Here is a 24,534-nt window from a genome sequence, read left to right as displayed (position 1 = left end):
ATACTTATTCTCTAGTACGTATACGGCAGTTGATCTCCAGACCTGAACCAGGGCTGTCATCCTGGAAATTCTCTTTGTCACCCTGGAAATTCTCTTTGTCACACTCTTGGGTTGAAAACACTCTTTCATGGATCCTGGGTTACCTCTTATTTTGCTGGAGCACATCTTCAAATAACTTCCTAAGGAAGCATGACAGATGTAAATTTTCTGAAAGTTTTTTTTAAAACTTTCCATTGCAGGGATATATGTGCAGGTCTGTTAAATAGGTAAATTGCATGTCATGGGGGTTTCGTGTACAGAGTATTTCATCATGCAGGCAATAAGCATAGTACCTGATAGTTTTTCAATCCTCACCCTCCTCCCACTCTTCAGCCTCAAGTTGGCCCCAGTGTCCATGGTTCCCTTCTTTGTGTCCATGCGTACTCAATGTTTAGCTCCCACTTATCCAGTATTTGGTTTTCTGTTCTTGTGTTAGTTTGCTTAGGATACTGGCCTCCAGCTCCATATATTTTGCTGCAAAGGACATGATTTTATTGTTTTTTATAGCTGCATAGTATCCCATGGCATATATGTACATTTTCCTTATCCAGTCTACTGTTGATGGGCATTTAGATGGATTCCGTGTCTTTGCTGTTGTGAATGGTGCTGCAATAAACATGTGTGTCCTTGTGTCTTTATAGTAGAATGATTTATATTCCTTTGGGTATATACCCAATAATGGAATTGCTGGGTCAAATGGTAGTTCTGTTTTAAGTTCTTTGAGAAATCATCAAACTGCTTTCCACAGTAGCTGAACTAATTTACATTCCCACCAGCGTGTAAAAGCATTCCCTTTTCTGTAACAAGATCACCAGTATGTTACTTTTTGGCTTTTTAATTGTAGCCATTCTCACTGATATAAGATGGTATCTCATTGTGGTTTTGATTTGCACTTCTGTAATGACTAGCAATGCTGTGCATTTTTTCATATGCTTCTTGGCTGTGCATATGTTTTCTTTTGAAAAATGTGTGTTCATGTCCTTTGCCCACTTTTTAATGAAGTTGTTTTTTGTTTGTTGATTTGCTTAAGAAAATGATTTTTTTTTTTTTTGATGAGGTCTCGCTGTGTTGCACTGGATGGAGTGCAGTGGCTATTCACAGGTGTGATTAAAGCACACTGTAGTTTTGAACTCCTGGGTTTAATCCTCTTGCCTCCGCTTCCTGAGTAGCTGGGACCATAAGTTCAGCTGCACTTAGCTGAACAGTGAACTGTATTTTTGAAGAAAGTAAAGTCAACCAAAAATCTGTATCTAGGTAAAATATTTTTCAAAAATAAAGGTGAAATAAACAATTTTTATATAAACAGAAGGTGAGATAATTCATCACCAGGTTACCCACAGAAAAATGAATATTAAAGAAATCTTTGGGCTGAAAGAAAATAACAAGTTAAAACTGGTTATATAAAGCAATAAAGAGCTTTATAGATGGTATATATGTGAGTAAACATAGACAAATTTTCTTATTTTTAATTTTTTAAAAAGAGAATTGACTGTTTAAGGCAAAAAAGTAGTGTAGATTTTGTAATATATGTTCAAGTATGACAACAATAAAATCACCCAAAACAGAAGGGAAAGAAATTAAATATACTCATAAGCTCTTTACATTATACATGAAGTTTCATAAGATGATGAAAGATGGAATGTATTGATTCAAAGACGCATAACATAAACCTAGTGCAATCACTGAAATATACTCAATAATCCAAAAGAATGCAAGAAAAGGAAAAAAAGGAACAACATTAGGTGGAATAAATTAAATAAAAATAACAAGATGGTTGACTTAAACCCAGCTATATCTATAATTACATTAAATGTAAATGGTCTACACACTCCAATTAAAAGATGTTATCAGACATAGTTTTTAAAATCTAGCAAAATGCTTACAGTTTTAAAAACTGATAATCCCAAGTTTTGGCAAAAATGTGGTGCAACTAGAACTCTCATGTATTGTTAGTGGGAACATAAAGTGGTATAATCACTTTGGAAAACTATTTGGCAATCCATATTAAAATTGTGTGTGTGTGTGTATATATATATGCTGTAACAATTCTACTCAACAGAAATGCATACATACATTCACAAAAAGACTGCATAAGAATGTTCATAGCAGCACTTTTGTGATAGCTAAAACCTGGAAACCACTCATATTTTCATCAACACTAGATTAGATAAACAAATTGTGGTATATTTATACAATGGAATATTATAAGACAACAAAAACAAACAAACCACTACCATATGCCACAGCATGGGTGAATTCTACAAAATAATATTTAGTGAAAGAAGCCAGATAAAAAAGCATATACTGTATGACATAATTTAAATAAAGTCCAAAATCAGGCAAATCTAATCAATTTGGAATGAAGTCAGAACATTGGCTACTTTTTAGGGGGTGGTGTCTAGGAGAAGGCAGAAGGAAAAGTTCTGGAGTGCTGGTAATTTTCTAATCTTTGATTTGTATGGTGGTTACTTGAATGTGTCATTTTTTGTAAAATTACATCAAGCTGTACAAGTAGGACTTCTACACTTTGTTCATGCTATATGTCACTAAAATGTTTGTTTGTTTTTTAAAATAGAGATGAATGGCATTCCAGGCAGGGAGTTAGCATAATAAAGACATGGAGGGGGAAATAATGTGATATGTGGAAAATGACAAGTAGCTCAATGTTGCTGGAATATAAAACTAGGAGTGGGTTATAGAAGGGCTAAGGCTGAAGAGGTGTCAGTGGGCAGGTGATGGAGGTGTCACACTAAAGAGCCTGGAACGTCTGCTGAGGGCAATTAGGAAACACCAGAGGAGCCCAAGCAAGAGCTACATAATAAGATTTAAAATTTAAAAAAAAATTGTGTCAATCCTTGTGAAGGGGGTCTGAAATAGACACAGGGAGATTGGTTTAGATGCTCTTGCAAAAATCCAGATGAGAGACGGTGAAACATTGAGTCAGGGCAGTGGTTGTGAGGCTATTAAAAGAGTGTGATTTGAGAAATAGTTAGGAGACAATATTAGTAAAACTTTATTGGATGTGGGAGGCAAAGAAAGCAGAGTTGGGATGATTCTTAAATTTGTAACACAAATGACTGCATGACTGGTCGTTCTGTCAAATGAGGCAGTGAAATCCAGGTAGAGTTCAGGAAAGGGGCAAAAGACAAGTTCAGTTTAGACAGTTTGGACAGGTTTACCAGATAAGGCAGCACTCAAGTCAAGGGGGATTCTTTGGGAGTTATTTTGGTGTGCCCTATTTCCTGGAATCGATGACCAATTTAAATGCCAGGTCTCTGATGTTCTCTACAATTACTGTTTGGTTTTCTTGCCTTTTCTGGTCACAGTGCACATTCAAGACACAAAGCCACGGTTGTCAACAGCGGATCCAACAGCACCGCGGCCCTGGGGTCTGAAAGACTTCATCTTGCTTTCCTCTGCTGCTCCAGACAAAGGCCGTCTTGTACACTATCTATTTCAGTCATTTTTATGAGCGCCGTGGAATATTTTCAAGCTATCCCTTTTAAGCATTATCTCTTGGCAGTTAAGAAAATAGATCCATCGCAAGCACTGGAGTTTCTGAAAAGGAGTTTAAAAATAGCTCCGGGTGCTAGACAGCTGCAGCTATTGGGAAACTGAACCTTTGGTTTGCACTTTTGCTGGTTTTCATTTCAACCTTGCAGCTGGAAATCAGTACCTCTTCCTCTGTGGGAACAGATGCAAAAGGAAGAAGGCACGAATCAGGGCCCTCTTTTGACTTGGGGTCACACTTGGTAATCTGAATGCTGAGAGGCACCGGGGCAATGGAGAGAGAGCATGTAAAACTCTTGAATTTGAAAAAGCCTATCCAATATTATCTTTATATTTGGAAATGAAAATAGAGCTTGTTGGTTTTGTCATGCAAATTATAGGAAGCAAATCAGATAAAATCCTCTTGGCTGGTAAGAATAGGCAGAAAACACATCAACTGATGACACCACAATGCTTTACATGCGTTCTTTGACAACGCTATGAAGTGACTGTTATTGCCATTTCCATCTTATGAGTGAATGAGAAAGGAAATTGAAGAAGAAAGTGCCTGGCCACAGAGCCAGGGAGGGGGGAGGTGGGGTTGTCACACAGTCAGGCTCCAAAGCCCCTGCTCCCAGCCATGGCACTCTACCGCCTTTCAACTGGGGATGCATGCAATGCTCATGTTTCTCAAAAGGGAGCTTGGGTGTTTAAAAGTAGAAGACTCCAGGAATAGACATGAACAAATCTCTATTTTAAGCCCAGCTATACCATGATGCCACTCCATACATTTTTGCTGAGTAAATGAAGGATTGCATTTTAAATAAATAAAGGAGGACCCTTAGCCTCTCTTTCTGTTTGTTTTTGTGATTGTTTGTCTTTTTTTTTTTTTTTTTTTTTTTTGAGATGAGGTCTTGCTCTGTTGCCCAAGCTAGAGTGCAGTGGTGCAAACACGGCTTACTACAGCCTCGACCTCCCAGGCTCAAGTGATCCTCCCACCTCAGCCCTGCAAGTATCTGGGACTACAGGCGTGCGCTACCGCAACTGGCTAATTTTTGTATTTTTTGTGAAGATGAGGTTTCATCATGCTGCCCAGGCTGGTCTCAAACTCCTGAGCTCAAGTGATCCACCTGCCTTGGCCTCCCAAAGTGCTGGGATTACAGGCATGAGCCACTGGGTCTGGCCCCCTTAGTCTCTTTGAGATTCTGTTTCTTTATCTGTAAAATGAATATAATGATGTATTTTGGTAGGCTTCACAAAACTTCCAAGGATCAAATGAGATAATGAGCTTTTTACAATAGTGAAATAGCCTGGAAATTCATTCCTAGTTAATTCAACCAGTGGTTATTGAACACCTACTATGTGCTTGGAGCTGCATATATATATCAGTAAATTAAGGAAATAGAGTCCCTGCTTATGTTCTATCAGGAGGAGATAAAAAATAAGTAGACCTACTAAGTAGGTTAAAATTCTGAAGTATGTTGTGATGTATCCCTTAAATGATGAGGGAATATGGAAAGAAAAATAAAAGGAAAGTGGTGTAAGCATGATTGACATGGGGATGGGCTGGAATCTAAAACCAGGTGCTCAGAATAGGCCTCACAGAAAACGTGATGTTGCATTGACATTTTAAGGGGAAGGAGTTAGCTCTGTGGTCATCTGTGAAGAGTGTGGAAAGATGCCTGCTGTGTAAGGGGAAGTCAGTGAGGAGGAGTTCAGGGCTTTGTATGGACTTGAACTCTGCTCAGAAAGAGACAAGGCCCACCGGAGGACTTGGCATGACCTGGCACGTTTTAAGGGGATTATGGCAGCTGCTGTGTTGAGAATGGAGGTAGATGGTAACGGCAGGAACAGGGGATGAGAACAGTTCCAGAAGTGAGGCAGGAAGTGTCACCTTCTGTATACATTTCGAAGAAAGAGCCAGGGGATTATGATGAAACTGGAGGAAAAGCTAGAGAATGAGCTCCAAAATCCAAGGAAGGAAGTGGACCAGGGCAGAGGGAGCGTTAGATCATATTGACAGATCTGGCCAATGATGGCTGTGGCTACCTGGGAGATTTGCTGTGGTCACTGTTGACCTTGACAAGAGCTATCTTGCTGGAGGGTGGGCGTGGACGCTGACTGGAGTGGGTTGAAGGAAGAATGGAAGGAGAGAAACTGGAGGCAGAGAAAAATAGGAGTGTGTTTCTCAAATTTTTATTTTTAATTGCTGTAAAATACATATGAAAGTGACCATTTTAACCATTTTTAAAGTGAGCATTTTAACCATTTTTAAAGCACACAATTCAGTGGTGTTAAGTACATTCACAGTGTTGTACGACCACCCTCCAGAACTTTTTCATCTTGAATAATGGAAATTCTACACTCATCAAACAAGAACCCCCATTTCCCACCAGCCCTGGGCAAAACATCACCCTACTTTCTTTTGCTATGAATTTGACTACTCTAGGTACCTCTTGTAAGGGGAATAGTACAGTATTTGTCGTTTTGTGTTTGGTTTGTTTCACTTAGCATAATATGTTCGAGGTTCAACCACGTGTTAGAATTTCCTTCCTTTTCAAGGCTGAATGATATTCCATTGTATGGATTATACTGCATCTCATTTATCCATTCATCTATTGATGGGTGACACTTGGGTTTCTTCTGCCTTTTGGCTATTGTGAATAGTGCTGCTATGAACATGGGTGCACAAACGTCTCTTTGAGACCCTGCGTTCAATTCTCTTGGGTGTATACCCAGGAGTGGAATTGCTGGATGAGGCAGAGAAAAGTTTTACTGCAAAGGGAAGAAATAAAATGGGGTGTAATCTGCAGAGGAAGGGGGAGACACAAAAGGACTTCTGGTTTTTGATTTTAAAAGATGTGAAAATGGGAGAAATAGCCTGTTTTCATTTGATAAGACTGATCTGGGCCAGGCATGGTGGCTTACACCTGTCATCCCAATACTTTGGGAGGCCAAGGCGAGTGTGTCACCTAAGGTCAGGAGTTCGAGGCCAGCCTGACCAACATGGCGACACCCCATCTCTACTGAAAATACAAAAATTAGCCTGGCATGTCGTCCCAGCAAAGCTGTAAGAAAGTGAGTTTCTCCTTCCCAAAGTTCTGTTCCAGTGATCGGTTATCTGTGACCCCAACTACCAGTATCTGTGATCTTCATGGTCTTCCTCCATGAAGCCAGGGGCGGGGGCAGCCCTACCCAAACCTTACAACTAAGAACACAGGAGGGATAGTTCTCCTAGGAAAATCAGAGTTTGTTAAAGAAGAATGGAAAATGAATGTGGACAGACAAGAAAAATAGAAGATACTTATTAGTTTTTTATCTTCATTATAATAATGAAGAGAGAGACTCGGAGAGTGGTAGAGCTGGGTGTTGAATTCAATGGCTAGTATTTTTAAAAATTTTTATTTTGAAATAACTATAGATTGACAGAAAGTTGCAAATATATATATGTATATGTGTGTGAGAGAGAGTGTGTATGTGTGTGTGTGTGTATACGTATATCCAGGAGGGTCTATGTACCCTTCACCCAGTTTCCCACTGAGTATCCTGATGTGTGATGATAGTACAACATCAAAACCAGAAAATTAACATTGGTGCAATCCACAGAGTTTATTCAGATTTCACAGGTTTCACTTGCACTTATTGTATGTGTGTGTGTGCCCATGTGCGTGTATAGTTATATGAAATTTTATCACATGTGTCATTCACATAACCACCACAAATAAGATAGAGAACCATTTCATCACAACAAGGCTCCCTTGTTCTACCTCTTATAGACTTATCTCCTCTCCTTCCTCATCCCTAACCCTGGAAACCACTGATCTATTATTCTCTATCTCTACAATATTGCCATTTCAAGAATATTATAAAAATTCAAAAGGTTACAATATGTAACTTTTGAGATTGGTTTTTTTCACCCAGTGTAATTCTCTTGAGATTCATCCATGTTGGCTGTACTAAGAGTTTATTCCTGTTGATTGCTGCATGGTATTTCATGGTATGGATGTTTAACCATTCACCCATTGAAGGACATCTGGGTTGTTTCTAGGTTTTAGATATTTCCAATAAAGCTTCTACGAACACTCATGTACGGACTTTTGTGTGAACTTAAGTTTTCATTTCTCTGAGATAAATGCACAAATGTGCAAATGGTAAGTGCATGCTTAGTTTTATAAGAAGTTGGCAAGCTATTTTCCAGGGTGACACTACCATTTGACATTTCCACCAGCAGTGTGTAAGTGATCCAGTTTCTTTACATCCTCACTAGCATTTGGTGTTATTGCTATTTTTTATTTTAGCTATTTCTAATAGTTATATCATAATAACTCGTAGTTTTAATTAGAATTTTTCTAATGGCTAATGATGTTGAACATATTTTCATATGCTTATTTGCCATCTGTACATTTTCTTCTATGAACCGTTTATTTGTGGTTTTTGGCCCATTTTATAATTGGATTGTTTTGTCTTCTATTGTTATGTTTTGAGAGTTCTTTATATAGTCTAGATACGATACAAGTCTGTTAGATGAATATGTGGTTTGCCAATATTTTCTCCCAGTCTCTAGTTTATTTTTTCATTCTCTCTCTCTTTTTTTCTTTTCTTTTTTTTTGAGATGGAGTTTTGCTCTTGTTGCCCAGGCTGGAGTGCAATGGTGCGATCTCAGCTCACCACAACCTCCGCTTTCCGGGTTCAGGCAATTCTCCTGCCTCAGCCTCCTGAGTAGCTGGGATTACAGGCATCTGCCACCATGCCCGGCTAATTTTTTGTATTTTTAGTAGAGATGGGGTTTCTCCATGTTGGTAAGGCTGGTCTTGAACTCCCGAACTCAGGTGATCCTCCCAAAGTGCTGGGATTACAGGCGTGAGCCACTGTGCCCGGTCTTTTCATTCTCTTAATGGGGTGTTTTTCAGAGCAAATATTTTAAATTTTGATGAAGTACCAAGATGCCTCAGTCTTTTCTTTTATAAATTGTGCTTTTGATTTTAGGTCTAAGACCTCTTTTACTTAGCCATATGTGCTAAAGATTTTCTCCCATATTTTTCTCTAAAAGTGTTGAAGTTTTATGTTTACATGTAAGTCTGTGATCTATGTTAATTTTTGTATAAGTTATAAAGTATGAGACTTAAGTTAAAAAAAAGAGATTTTGTTTCGTTTTGTTTTTTGCTCCAACACCCCTTGTTGAAAAGAGTTTCCTTCCTTCATTGACTTGCTTTTGAACTTTTAGTATTTTTGGTAAAAAAAAAAACCAGTTGAGTATATTTGTGTGGGTCTATTTCTGAGTCCTCTATTCTGTTTCATTGATTTGTGGGTTTATATCTCCACCAATGTCATACTACTTTGGCTACTGTAGCTATATAGTGAGACTTAACACAAGGTAGAGTGCTTCCTCCTACTTTTTAAAAAAGTTGTCATGGCTATTTTATTTTCAATATTTTTGCCTCCCATATAAATTTTAGAATAAACTTGGCTTTGTCTACAAAATCCTTTTGGGATTTTAATAAGAATTGTGTTAAACTATTGATAATTTGGGAAGAAATGACATCTCCACTATGATGAGTCTTCCAGTCCGTGAACATGGTATTTCTCTTCATTTATGTAAGTCTTTAATTTTTCATCAGCATTTTGTAATTTTCATCAGGGACATAGTATATATATTTATACCTAAGTATTTTATTTTCTTTGAAGTGATTGTAAATGTTATTGTTTTTAATTTCAGTTTCCCCATGTTCATTGTCAGAATATACAAATGCATTTGATTTTTTTGTGTTGATCATGTATTCTGTGACCTTACTTGATTCGCTTATTAATGCTAGGAGGTTTATTTTAGTTTATGTTTTTTAGATTCTTTGGGACTGTATAATTAGACAATCATGTCATCTGCAAATAGAGATAAATTCTCTATCTCTATTTGCAGATAAATAAATAAATTCTTTCTTTTCAATCTATATGTCTTGTCTTTCTTTTTCTTGCTGTATTGCACTGGCTAGAACTTCTACTACCCTGTTGAAGAAGATGTTGAAAGCAGACGTCTTTGTCTTATTCCCAGTCTCAGTGGGAAAATGTTCAGTTGGCACCATTAAGTATGATACTAGTTTTTTTGTTTGTTTGTTTGTTTTTTGGTAAATGCTTTTTCACAAAGTTGAGATATTTTTCCTCTATTCCTAGTTCAGTGAGTTTTTTTTTGAAAAATAGGGATCATACTTTGCTTTCACAGTGTTGCTGTGATGATTCTAGGTGAAACATAACTAAAAGTTTATGGCTATTGTAGGCCCTCAAATAAGGTTTAGAAAAGGAACCTTTGGACAACATTAAGGTGAGTCATCACAACTTAAAGTGAAACCTTCTGTAGACAAATTATCTCATATTTTCACTTCTTCTAGATATCTCTTCTGAAGAAACATTGGCTCATGTCCCAGAGATTTATATACAAGGAAGTTTACTGCAACCATGGCTGCAACAGAAAAGCCATTATGTACCACAGTATCTATTTAGCCATTTGTCTATCTTTAGATAGTCTGAATGCCTAAAGATAGACAAATGGCTAAGTAGAAATTGTGGTACATCCATACAATGGAATACCATGGCGCCATTGACAAAACATCAAGATTCTATGGACCAACATGGAAAGAGTGTCAAAGCTGGGCACGGTGGCTCACACCTATAATGCCAGCACTTTGGGAGACCAAGGTGGGCATGTCACCTGAGGTCAGGAGTTCAAGACTAGCCTGGCCAACATGGTGAAACCCTGTCTCTTCTAAAAATACAAAAATTAGCTGGGCATGGTGGCGGGCACCTGTAATCCCAGCTACTCAGGAGGCTGAGGCAGAAGAATTGCTTGAATCTGGGAGGTGGAGGTTGCAGTGAGCTGAGATTGTGCCACTGCACTCCAGCCTTGGCAACAAGAGTAAACTCTGTCTCAAAAAAAATAAATAAATAAAAGAGAAAGAAAGAGTGCTAAGACACAAGGTTATCCGAACAAAGGAAGTCTCAAAATAGAACAATCTGATTTTATATTTATAAATGAGGTAATAATATATAAATAGGGTTGATAAATTTATACTTATATTTACAATACATATAATATATAAGTATATATATTTAAAACCCAATCATATGTTGTAAATATATTCCTAAGTGCATAGGAAAAGGCCTAGAAGGACTTGACACTCATTTGTTAACATCAGACATCCTTCGGGAAATGAATGGGATTGGGTAGAATACAAATGGGTACAAAAGATCACTTTAAAAAACTTTGTAAATACATTTGGTCTTTTAAAAATTTTTTTACAATGATGATGTTTATGCTTACTATCTGTTTACCTAAATAAGACTCAGATAGTATGGGGCAGGGAGTAGCAATTTCTAATGGTAAAATTTCAGACGATTGTTGTCCATAGTCACTGGGACCCAGAATTCCTGAGCTCCATTTGTTCTATTGTTGGCTGTGATATTAGTTGTATGATTTTGGACAAGTCACTTTCTCTCTCTGGGCCTCAGATTCCTCTTGTAACAAGGAGATTAAACTAGAGTACTGATGGATAAGCATTTTTATTATTCACATTTAAACATCTGACCTCTCTTTGCAAATAGGTTTTTGTGTGTGGAAGCCTTATGTATAAAACAGAAGAAAGCATGTCAACAACCCAACCATTTGTGCCCTGAATCCATTTTAGCACTAACATTTTCTGACTGAAGTTGAAGGCAGTGAACCCAAAGCCACCCGTCAGAGCTATACTGCCTCCCAGCTGAGTGAAAAATAACGGGGTGGGCTGGGTGCAGTGGCTCACACCGGTAATCCCAGCACTTTGGGAGGCTGAGGCGGGCGGATCACGAGGTCAGGAGATCGAGACCAGCCTGGCCAACATGGTGAAACCCTGTCTTTACCAAAAATACAAAAATTAGCTGGGCGTGGTGGCACGCGCCTGTAATCCCAGCTACTCGGGAGTCTGAGGCAGGAGAATTGCGTGAACCTGGGAGTCGGAGGTTGCAGTGAGCCAAGATTGCCACTGCACTCCAGCCTGACAACAGAGCAAGACTCCGTCTCAAAATAAATAAATAAATAAATAAATAAATAAATAAATAAATAAATAAATAAATAAATAAATAAACAAACAAACAAACTGGGTGATTTTAAGTGACCCACAGAAGCTCAGGAGTGACAGTTGCTCTTATAAAATGTGTCCCTGAGCATTAAGCCCTGATGTTGGCAGGGTTTGATAGCTCAGGGACTGTTTGAGCTCCAAGGAGATCATTACTGTTTCTAGAGAGTTCTGTGAGGACCCCAGGTCTTTGGAAGAACTATCTATTTGTGGTTTTTAGGAGAATCAGGTCCTAGATGACTGAAGCTACAGCCCATGACCCAGAGCTATAGCTTTACCGCTTTGGGCTGCAGCAGGAAGGCGAGGCCACCTGGGGAAGCTGAGGGCAAGAGTAGAGGTCAAGTGCAACAAACAGCATGCTGTGAAATATGAGAAAGGCTCATAGAATCTTTTCTTCGAAATGAAAAGCACCATCTTGACTTCTGTGGAATTGGCTCCAGCCTTCTTTGGCTGTAACAGACGTGATAAGGATCATTTTGCCTCCGTCAGGAGCAGAGCTAGATGTCCCACAATTCTCTGCATTAGTTGAGCCCGTGGATGGTAACAGCCATGGTCTGAGTTATAAACAACAGAACATCACCCAGAAAACAGCCTGGGCCCTGTGCTTTTGGGATTCTATTTGCACCTGGTCCGAACTGGCAAGACTCAAACTCAGAAAGAGGGTAGTCCCTGAGAGGGGGGAAAGGCGAATGTGCAGGGCCACTCTGGCCCAAGTCTTCTCTCTCTGTGGATCGAAGCAGAAGGTAGGAAGCCGGTGTTTTCTACCTCCCTGCCTTTCCCTGCCTTTCCTTGCCCATTTGTGGGATGGAGAGCTGGGGGCCCGGGTGAATGACCTGTTACAGCTCAGGTCCACACTCCCACCAAGGCACACCAGCCTGGAGGGCAGGAGACCCGGGCTCAAGCCCCAGTTGGGCCACTTTCCCATCGAGGCTAGTCACATGCCTTTCTGGGTTCTCAGTTACATTGTTTTTAAAAAGACCATTAGATTAGATACCTTTAAAGATCCCTGCCGGTAACCCACAGTGATTCTAGAACTAGATTGTAAGAGCCTGGCTGGGTTCCACTTATTTGGTAAGAGGAAAGGAGTAAGCTATAATGAAGAAATGTTTAAGTGTGTGGAAGCTGGAATTAGATTTCCTGAGTTCAACTCCTGACTCTCTTTTACTTACTGTGACTTCTGAAGCAAGGTTTTTAATATTTCTGAGCCTCAGTTTCTACATTGGCAAAATGAGAATAAGAGCTGTAGTTGATGCTGTTGTTGTAAGGGATGCAAGTGATCACCTGCATGAAGCTTCAGGATCCAACAGAGTAAATATTCAATAAGACTTAGCTTATTTTTTTGTATTTCCCCAGTTTAAGATTGTAACAGGAACTGGCTAAAATTACTTCTTGATGAAACAATGCCCCTTACCATAGATTCAATTATCCTACAGGCCAAATCATGTGCCCATAAGGTTAATTCATTTATTCAATACTAATTAACCAATACGTATTGAACACTGTAAGTCTGGCAGGCACTGTGACAGGACTGAGGATGCAAAGGCATCAAGATCTTATTATAGGGCCCGGTGCGGTGGCTCATACCTGTAATCCCAGCACTTTGGGAGGCTGTGGTGGGCGGATCACTTGAGGTCAGGAGTTCAACACCAGCCTGGCCAACGTGGTCTTGTTGGCCATGACCAGCCTGGCCAATATGGCCAACATAGAAACCTCGTCTCTAAAAAAAAAAAAAAATTGACTGGGCATGGTGGTGCATGCCTGTAATCCCAGCTACTTGGAAGTCTGAGGCAGTAGAATCGCTTGAACCCGGGAGGCGGAGGTTGCAGTGAGCTGAGATGGAGCCACTGCACTCCAGCCTGGGTGACAGAGCGAGACTCTGTCTCAAAAAAAAAAAGCTCTTATGATAGAACTTACTCTAATAAATACTCTAATAAAACCTAATTTGGAACACACCTTACTAATAAACATTTATTAAGCATTTATGGAGTTCAGAGAACTGTCCTGTTGTTGTTGGAGATTCCGTATGATGAATCATTTCCTCCACAAAGATTTTAGAATTTCGAAAAGGAAACAAACACATACTTATGAAGCAACTTAACATGAATTTCATGGCCTTCTCTTATGATCTCCAGTGGTGACTAATTTGGACATTTGTGATATGATGAGCATTTATGTGTCATGAGCATCTCACAGAAGCTCCTGTGGTAGTCACTAGTATTAACTCCATTGCAGCCTGGGTAACATGGCAAAACCCTGTCTCTACAAAAAACAAACAAACAAACACCACAAAATTAGCCAGGCATGGTGGTGCATGCGGTAGCCCCAGCTACTCAGGAGTCTGAGGTGGGACGATTGCTTGAGCCCAGGAGCTTGAGACGCAGTGAGCTGTGATCATGCCACTGCTCTCCAGCTTGGGTGACAGAGTGAGATCCTATCTTGAAAACAAAAGCAAAAACTCCATTGCACAGAAAACAGGAATTCACCTGTGAGAGGGTAGGTAACTTGTCAAGGGTCACACAGTTGGCAAGGAGAGGGTTGTCCTCTCTTTAGTATACCCCGCTGTATTAGTTAACTTGAGCTGCCATAAGAAAGCACCACAAACTGGGTAACTTAACAGAAATGTGTTGTCCCTTCTAGTTCTGGAGGCTAGAAGTCCAGATCAAGGTGTCAGTAGGGTTGGTTCCTTCTGAGGGCTGCAAAAGAGAATCTGTCCCAGGCTTCTCTCCCAGCCCCTGGTGGTTTGCTGACAATCTTTGATGTTGGGCTTGTAGATGCATCACACTGATCTCTGCTTTCAGCTTCATGTGGCATTCCCCCCGTGTGCATGTCTGTCTCCGTGTCCAAGTTTCCCCTTTTTATATGGACACAGTCATACTGGTAAAGAGGTCACCCTTATGGCCTCATCTTAACTTGATCAACTGCAAAGGCACTATTTTCAAATAGGGTCACATGCGCAGGTGTCAAGGATTAGGACTTGAACATTTTGTGGTGGGGAGACACAATTTAACCCATTCGAGGCTTTAGTATCTCTCACCTGCAGTTCTTTCACTTCCTCCATGAGACAGCTTCAGGCAGCTTAGAGTTGGATCTCCTCCTTGATATTCTAATCAGCTGACAGCCAACTGCTCGTCAGGGGTCCTATGCTTGCTGATGAAGTTCCTGATGGTGCCAGGCACTCTCCCCATTGAAACAGGCCCACTGGCACGATGAGAGGGCTGGTAAAGAAGGCACCTCACCTTCTACAAACCAAAGTGTAACAGCAATAAGATTAATATAGCAAAGACTATTTATTGATCAGTTATTATCTGCTAGGCACTGAGTTAAGTATTTTTCATGCACAATCTATTTATTCCACACAGCAATCCTAAATGATAGGAATCACTATCTCATTTCACAGATGAAAAAAAAATGAAGCTCACAGAGATTAAGTCCAAAGCCATTGACTATTTGTGGCCAGGAGTTCAAGACCAGCCTGGGAAAAATAGCAAGATCCCATCTTTACAAAAAAATTTAAAACATTTTAACTGAGTATGATGGTGCATGCCTGTAGTCCCAGCTACTTGGAAGGCTGAGGCAAGAAGATCGCTTGAGCCCAGGAGGTCAAGGCTGCAGTGAGCTATGATCACACCACTGTATTCCAACCTGGGTGACAGAGTGAGATGCTGTCTCTAAATAATTGGTAATAATAATAATAATAACAACAACAGATGTTAGCAAATACTGCTTTACTACGTTGCCTCCTTTCCATGGAGCTTTTGGGTTAAGTAACACCCTTTCCCCCTCCCCCAGTATGGTTGATCTGAGACTCTTTCCAAGCCTTATTAGTTCATATCCTGGGGCTGTGGATGAAGTCAGTGAATTCTTAGAGTGGTTAGGGCAGTAGCCACAGGCAATGTGACCTTGGAACAAAGATGGGCAAGGCCTGGAAGAGGATGCCTGTCCCTAAGGGTCCTTCCAGTGCCGCTTTCCCTGAGCTGTGGGACCTTCACACTGTTGCTCCCTTGTGTGGGGACTAAAGTAAGCCCATGGTTTATTCTGGAGGTTGTTCTTGACATTGCTGTAGAAAATACCATTGTTTCCATTGTTCTAGAAAGTGGGCTGGGCCAGCACAGTGGCTCACACCTGTAATCCCAGCACTTTGGGAGGCCGAGGCAGGTGGATCACCTGAGATTGGGAGTTCGAGACCAGCCTGACCAACATGGAGGTACCCTGTCTCTACTGAAAATACAAAATTAGCTGGGCATGATGGCCCATGCCTGTAGTCCCAGCTACTCCGGAGGCTGAACCTGGGAGGCGGAGGTTGTAGTGAGCTGAGGTCGCGCCATTGCACTCCAGCCTGAGCAAAAAGAATGAAACTCTGTCTCAAAAAAAAAAAAAAAGAAAGAAAAGGAAAAAAGTGGGCTGGGGCAGCCTTTCCCAGGGAGTGAGGCCTTGGGCAGTGACTGAGCAAAGGCCAGGAGCAGGGAAAACAGAAACAGAGCTGCTGAGACCCAAACCTAGACCCTCTGCTGTCTCTATCATGTATTTCTCTGATTATAAAAGTAATCACTGATTATTTGTTTAAAAACACAATAAGTGTTTCTTCCTTTCACAATCTTAACCATGTTGGTGCATAGAATTCCATACTGCTTCCATTCACATATAAAAATTATTAATAATTTATCAAAAAGATCATATGATTTTTCATCTGCTTTGGTCACTTAATGATATGGAGTATCATGTCCTGTCTCTGCAGAAGGCCCTCCCTCATTCTTCTGAATGGTTGCACAGGATTTGATTGCTTCATTGTGTGGATAAAGCACAAATTGTTTAGATTGTTAACGACAGACATATTATTTCCTACTTTTTGTTCTTATAAACAAGGTTGAAATACATTTTTTTTTTTTTTTTTGAGACAGGGTCTCACTCTGTCACTCAGGCTGGAGTGCAATGGTGCAATCATAGCTCATTGCAACCTCAGCCTTCCAGGCTCAAGGGATCCTCTCACCCCAGCCTCCCAAGTAGCTGGAATTACAGGCATGTGCCATCATCATGTCTGGTTGATTTTTTTAGTTTTTGTAGAGATGCGGGGGAGGACGGGGTCTCACTATGCTGCCCAGGCTGGTCTTAAACTCCTGACTTCAAGACTCTACCCTCCTCAGCCTCCCAAAGTGTGGGGATTACAGATGTGAGCCACCACACTCAGTCAAAATTCTTGTACATACATCTTTGTCTTCTTGCCCAATTATTTCTTTAGGATTTATTGTTAAAGTGAAATTGCTATGTCAAAGGGCACACTTATTTGCAAGTTAAAAATCTGAATGTTCATTTCCAGATTGACTTCCACAAATGTTAGATATGGTAACGTTCCCACCAATAGTATTGAGGACTGCCTGTTTCCCCCTCCTCTGCCAACTAAGCATTACACATTTAACAGAAGAACAAAACCATGTCTGACTGTAAATTTTGTTTTAAAAATTATAAGTGAAAGTGACTGTATGTTTATATTTGTTTGGACATCTATATGTCCTCTTCTGTGGCTACTGTTTGTGTTGTTTCTCAACAGGGATGTCCTCATGGAATCCCCAGAAAGTTGCATCCTTAGTGTGTATCTGGACTCTCTTTACCACGACAGGGACCCGTGCATGGCTGGCTTTCAATTATCTGGGGAAAAAGGAACCAGTGACCCTGAGACTCCAAGGTCAGTTTTAATCATTCCTTCACGAATTCTGGCCAATTCATCCATTTACTCTTGCATTCACTTGGAAATTATTCCTGTAGTAATCCATTGCTCTGGTTTACTCATTAATCATTTTTCAAGTCATTATTGAGCATCTGCTGCTTAGGAAATGCCAGGTCCCAGGGGCGGGGGTGGAGACTGGAAGGGAAACCCTCTGTGGTGATTACTCTCCCTGCCTAGAGGTAGAGATCAGTCCCATGAATGGCGGAATTCCGAGCCACTGGGTAGGAGGAATGGAGGGAAAGACTGTGACCAGGGAAGGCTTCCTGGAGGTCACCTGTGAGAGGATCAGTAGGATTTGGGTATAAAAAGATGGAAAAGGGTCCCAGAAGAAAAGCAGATCCAGGGAAGAATCCCCTTTACAGGTGGAGGAGAAAAAAGTATAAACACAGGCAAAGGTGAGAGCTGTTACGTAGCAGGGAACCCAGCTCTGTGGCATGGCTTTGCCAGGCATGGGGGTTTGCCAGGCATGGGGGTGGCTGTAGCAAAGGCTCTTCTCTTTTTTCTTGGAGACGGAGTCTCTCTCTGTTGCCCAGGCTGGAGTGCAGTGGGGTGAGCTTGGCTTACTGCAATCTGTCCCTCCTAGGTTCAAGCGATTCTCATGCCTTAGCCTCCCAAGAAGCTGGAATTAACAGACTCATGCTACCACACCCAGCTAATTTTTGTATTTTTAGTAGAGATGAGGTTTCACCATGTTGGCCAGGCTGGTCTTGAACTCCTGACCTCAGATGATCTGCCCACCTCGGCCTCCCAAAGTGCTGGGATTACAGGCGTGAGCCACCGCGCCCCGCCAAAGGCTCTTCTTAAAGGAGGTTAATGGAAGATAACGTGAGATTGGCTAGTGGGGTGGGACTTCCTTTGTAACCACCCAGAAACTAAACTAAGGCAGAGCTGTGCTTTAAGAGATTATTCTGGCAACAATGTAGAGGACAGACTGGCAGAAAGACACCTTAGTTAAGACTGTGGCAATAGCCAAGGACAGTAGTGAGGAGACCCTGAGTTTGGACACTGATGGGAAAGGCTTGAGGGCTTGGGGAAGTGCGAGGGCCCTGGGCTAAGAAGTGGGTTCCACTGCCATGCTGCCACTGCCTGTCTGTGAAGGGAGGTGGTTTCAGGAGGGTCAGAAGATCAGCTGTTACATAGCAGGGAACCCAGCTCTGTGGCATTCCGCTACTCACCAGCTCCTGTTGACCCTCCACTGGTTTCAAGTTGCCGCTATAGGTGTGGGCCAAATACAGAGAGAAGACATGGTCGCAGGCAACAAGGAAGGCAACCGGGGGTAAGGCAGGACTGTACATGAAACCATTGGAGAAGGAGAAGAAAGGGCTGTTGACATATTCCCTTTTCCTACTTCATTTTTTTGACAACTGCAAAACAATTTCATCTTATGGATGCTCCACAATTCATTTCCCAATTTCCCGATGGGTGAAAATTGACAAATTTTTGCTATAAACATTGTTGTCATGGAACTCTTTGTGCACTGAATTTTGATCATAGGTGAGAGTTATTTCTGTAGGGCAGTTTCTTGGTGGTGGAAGAGTGCGTGCATTTTATTTATTTATTTATTTTTGAGACAGAGTCTCGCTCTGTTGCCCAGGCTGGAGTGCAGTGGCGTGGCTCACTGCAACCTCCGCCTCCCAGGTTCAAGCGATTCTCCCGCCTCAGCCTCCCGAGTAGCTGGGACTACAGATGAGCGCCACCATGCCCAGCTGATTTTTTGTATTTTTAGTAGAGATGGGTTTCACCATGTTAGCCAGGCTGGTCTCGAACTCCTGACGCCAGGTGATCTGCCTGCAGTGGCCTCCCAAAGTGCTGGGATTACAGGAGTGAGTCAGCGTGCCTGGCTGAGTGTGTGCATTTTAGATTTCGAGAGCTTTTGCTGAATCACCGTCTGTAAAGGATCACCTTTATTATTCGGTTGACTAAATTGAGGCTCCGGGAAATTGTGTCATTTGCCCTCGGCCATATCAATGATATATTTTTATCACTGTTTGAGTCTAGGTGGGTCTATCTTCAAACCTCTATTCTCTCTATTACTCCACTCCATCAGGCTATCAGTTCTTAAAGCTCTTTCCATTGTCTATTATATTTTTCCTTCCCCACCCTGTAACAATCACCAAGAAAAACCCTACAATGAAAGAGGCCTAGGTACACGCCTCTTTCATTTCTGGGAGACAGAAAAGATGTGGGGAGGCGAGGCTAGATTCCACTCCACAGGTAGCTCTGGGATGGGGACAGGGCAGCTCCCCAAGATGAGAGCCAGTGGTGGCAGCTTTAACGTGGTAAAGAAACAAGCTGAGCCTCTGCGGTGGAGGAAACAGCTCAGCCTGAGAGGGATCCCTGGGGGCTTCCTTGGAGAAAAACTGGTGGTTTCCCAGACAGCCTGCAACCTTAATCCAGAAAAATCTTTGATGAGGAGTTGTCAGCTTCCGACGCTTCCCATCAGCCAAATTGCCTGGGATTCTCGGGACACCTCTGCCCAAAGGGCTGAGTGCTGATGTCAAAAGCCCTGTTCCTGGGATTCATTACAATTCTGGGCTTCTCTCCTTTTCTGCTTCTGCTCATCCTCCAGCTTCTCCATACCATCCTCATGGAGACTTGAAGTGACAATTCACAAAGCTGGGAGCTTCCCACAGTGAATTCCAGCCTGTGCTTGGTGCCTGTTGTACATGGGACAGAATTGGATGGTGGGTTGGAGTCAGGCTAGGGCTCAAATCCTGGACCTTTCTCTCTGGAACCCAAGGCAAGTGACTCAACCTCTCAGGATTTGTAAGAGGACACTAGTGTGCCCAGTCATAGAGTTACAGGGAATATTAAGGGCAATCATCACTATTTTTCATTTTCCAGACTCCCCAGGTTGCAGAGGTGACAGCTTCTGACATTTGATACAGAGGCTAGTGAAGATAAAAATAATGACGGCATTTATGGAAGGCTGAGTGGGTGGATCACAAGGTCAGGAGATCAAGACCATCCTGGCCAACATGGTGAAACCCCATCTCTACTAAAAATACAAAAAATTAGCTGGGTGTGGCAGCACACGCCTGTAGTCCCAGCTACTCAGGAGGCTGAGGCAGGAGAATTGCTTGAACCCGGGAGGCAGAAGCTGCAGTGAGCTGAGATCATGCCACTGCACTCCAGCCTGGGTGACAGAGCGAGACTCTGTCTCCAAAATAAAATAAAATAAAATAAAATAAAATAAAATAAAATAAAATAATGACAGCATTTAAGGACTGCTGACCCTGAGCTAGGCAGTGTTTTAAGTCTTTACATGTATTACATATTTGTTATCTATTGCTCCATAACAAATTCTCCCCAAATGTAAGCAACAAATGTTAAAATGTATTTTGTTTTATTTTCTCACAGTTTTTGTTTTTGTGGATCAGGTGTCTGGGAGCAGCTTGGCTGGGTGGTGCTGGCCCAGGGTCCCTCATGAGGTTGCAGCCAAGATGTCAGCTGGAGCTGCATCATCTGAAGGCTCAACTGAGGCTGCAGGATCCCTTTCCAAGACGATGTCTTGCACGCCTGGCTCATTTGTGCTGGGGGTTAGCAGGAGGCCTCAGTTCTTTGCCATGTAGATCTCTCCAGAGCATTGCTTAAGTGTCCCTATGACATGGCAGCTGTTTTTCCCTACAGCAAGTGCTCCAAGAGAGCAAGGCAGAAGTTGCAAGGTCTTATATGACTTAGTGTTGAAGTCACACTATGTCATTTCTGCAATATCCTGTTGGGTACACAGGTCAGCCCTATCCAGTATGGGAGGGGCCTATAGAAGGACATAATACCGGGAGGTGAGAATTCCTGGAGCCATGTTGGAGGCTGACTACACATCTATTAACTCATTTAATCCCTGAAATGCATCCAGGGAGGCTTAGAAGAGACCAAGGTGAAGAAAGAGGTACCGAGGGTGGGAGACCAAGAGGAGCAGAGGCAGAGGTTCTAGTGACGGTGCTACACCAGCATCAGCAAGGTGAGCAGGTGCCTTCTTGTCTAATGGAAGTGGTGTCTCCAGTGGAGAAGCCTGGTTAGGAGTGGTTGGTGAGTTATTTCTGGCTGTGTCTCTTCCAAGCCTGACCCTTCAGCCCTGCTGGAGATTCTGTTAGCCACCAAATATGTAAAAGGCTTGACTGCTTAAACCAGTTGAAGAAGGTTTTATTACCTGCAATGAAGATCTGCAATGATGGCTACGAGCTGTTCAGAGCACAAAGGCTCTCATTAGTCTTGCAGATCGAACACCATGAGTATCAGAGAGCCATCAGCATGATGTGAACGGTCCAAGTGCCACATCATCTTAGGTGTTATTCGCAAAAACAGAGCACCTGGAATAAGAGGTGAGAGTGCATTCCTATTCAGGACTGGTCAGAAGATAGCTGGAATGTCAAGTCTACGGGCTATTTATTTAAGAGAGACAGTAACAAATTAGAGCCTGTCAAGACGATGGGGCCCAGGATGGTGGCAGAACAGAAAACTAAACGGGGCCTAGGAGATGTTTTCTGTGGGGAAGGGAAGACACTGAGGGGGCTGTGGGGCTGTTTTCACGTATATGAAGTGTTCCCTTATGGCATCATGGTGCAGAAGGCTGGAAAGACTCAGGCTCAAATCCTGGTCACTTCCTCTGTGTGGCCCTGGACAGGCCCTGCTATGGTTTGGATATTTGACCTCTCCAACCCCCATGTTGAAATGTGATCCCCAATGCTGGAGGTGGGGCCTAATGGGAGGTGTTTGTGTTATGGTGGCTGATCCCTCATGAATTGCTTGGTGCCATTCTTGCATTGTAATAAATGAGCTCTCACTCTGTTAGTCTTCGTGAGAGCTGGCTGCTAAAACTCCTGGCACCTCCACACTATCCCCTTCCCATTCCTCTCTTGGCATGTGATCTCTGCACACTGGCTCCCCTTCTCCTTCCCATGAACGGAAACTTCCTGAGGCCCTTACCAGACCAGAAGCCGGCACCCTGCTTCTTGTACAGCCTGCAGAACCATTAGCCCAATAAACCTCTTGTCTTTATAAATTACCCAGCCTCAGGTATTCCTTTATAGCAACACAAATAGACTAAGACAGGCCCTTACGTTCTGTGAGTAACTTACGGCAACAGTAGCATGTAGGAAATGTTTAATGTGTATAGGCCCTCTCCTCTTTACCCTCAGCACCCATGAGGGTGTAAGAGACAGATTTGAACTTGCTCTGAAAATGGAATGCAAGCAGTGATCGCCTGCCCTTGGAGAAAATCAAGTACAGGTTGGGTGACCTACTGGACTGTCTACCCTTATTGAGCACTTTTGGAGGCTGTGTCCATGTTAAGCATGGTACATGCATTTTCTCACTTATTCCTACTGACAATCTTATGAGTAGGTGCTATTATGTCCATTTTGCAGGTGGAGAGACTGAAGCCCATAGAGATGAAATAGCTCGTGAGCGGCATTGTCAGCATTTGAACTCAGCCCTCTCTGACTCCAAAGCCTGTGTTTGTAACCATTCTTGGCTGCCGAAGGCAGGGGAGTGGCAAGTGGTGGGCAGAGAAGGTAGTGGGGTGGGACAAATATTAGGAAGAGCTGGCATGGATGCCTTCTAAGACTCTTTCTAATTCAGAGCTTCAGGATGCTTTGGTTTCCTCGAGGCTGTGAAACAAAGCTCCTGGCACAGCCTGTGCCTCGGCCCAGTCTCCCAACCCTTGCAAAATGTCTGGCACAGCAGCCTGACTTCCCGCTTCTGCACGCCTGGAAGGAACAAGACAGAGAAGGGGCCTCACTGCTCCCCGAATGCCATGGCAGGCCCTCGCAGTGGGGCCCCAGGCGGCCAGCATTGTGCAAGCTGGAGAAGCAGGCCCTGGAATCCTTTCTTTTCCAGAGAATTTACACGCTGGACAAAGAGAGCCATTATCCCCTTGGCTGCCGCGGCTGCTGCCCAGGCCTGTGGCCCAGGTGTCACATGCTGCCGCTATCTCTCAGCCTGCTTTCTGTCTTTGTCTGAGGGAACACAGAGCTTGGCCTCTGATGCCTTCCCTGACACCTCCCCAGCCCCCTCCAGGCCTTGGTTTCTGGCCACTGCTTTTCTGAAATGAACTGGAATCCTGGTAGACTTGGACAAACCAGAGGTAGTTTTGAGGATGATTGGCCAGGCTGGGGCTTTGGGATGCTGCCGCCGTATCCCTGTGACCACATATGGGCGCCAGCGCTGTCAGTGGGGGCTCTGGCACCCTGCATAGTTTACACCGGGCTCCATCAGGGCTTTCCATTGCCTACAAAATAAAGCAGATTTCCTTCGCTGGACCTTGCACCCTGCACCCCCTCTCATTTCCACATTCCGATTACGCAGCAACATGGGAGCAGCTTCCGGAGCTTCCTGTCACTCTGCATGAACCTCCCACCTTGGTACATTTGCTTGTGCTTTCCTCTTCACTTGGGTGCCTCTTCCCACCTTCTTCAGTGGCTAAGTCTTCCTCATCCTTCAAACCCAAGCTCAGGTTTCATCTCCAAGGCCTCGGCTCCCCTCCACTGGGCTCCCTTAGAACCTTCATTTGTTACCTGCCATGGGCCATGTGGTGTGCTGGTTATGGGAGGGGCCTCTTGAGCCAGACTGCCTGGGTTCAAGTCTTGACCCTGCCATCTACCCACCGTGTAACCCTGGGCTTCAACTTGTTTGCCTATAAGAGGGAGATGATTGGGTGCTTGTCAGGATTATGTGAAATCATGCCTGTGGTTAGTAAAGCGCTGGGCACAGAGTGAGGGCTCAACAAAGGTGGCGTTATCATCATTTTAGAAAGCATTTATCAAATGCCCTCAGTGTGTCATATCTCAACAAGGCTGGAAAACACGAGGAACAAGATGGACACAGCCTTGCTGCTCAGGGAAGCATGCAAACAGAAGTCCAAGAGACCTCACAGCCCCTGGGATACAGGTTATGGAAAGGATGGGTCGAGGGGCTACAGAATCAAACCCAGAGAGGGGAGTGGCTCCAGGTGGGATTCCTGTGTCCCCGTCGTTTGGGACAGATCCTCATCTTCCATATAAGGCTGGGCTGAGGCATTGGTCTTCTTCCTCTCTTCCCACCTGTGTTCCTGGCTGCAGAGCACTCATAGGTGGGGTAGAGGACTTCCAGAGGGATCGCAGACTCTCTTGCTCATTGCTTTTGTGCCTCTCTCCTGGGTCATCCCTACCGGCGCATAAGCATGCAGCACTGTCTCCCCTCTTCAGA

This window comes from Colobus angolensis, unplaced genomic scaffold (assembly GCF_000951035.1).
Source record: "Colobus angolensis palliatus isolate OR3802 unplaced genomic scaffold, Cang.pa_1.0 Scaffold295, whole genome shotgun sequence".
In the NCBI taxonomy this organism is placed as follows: domain Eukaryota; kingdom Metazoa; phylum Chordata; class Mammalia; order Primates; family Cercopithecidae; genus Colobus; species Colobus angolensis.
This window is presented reverse-complemented; position numbering follows the sequence as displayed.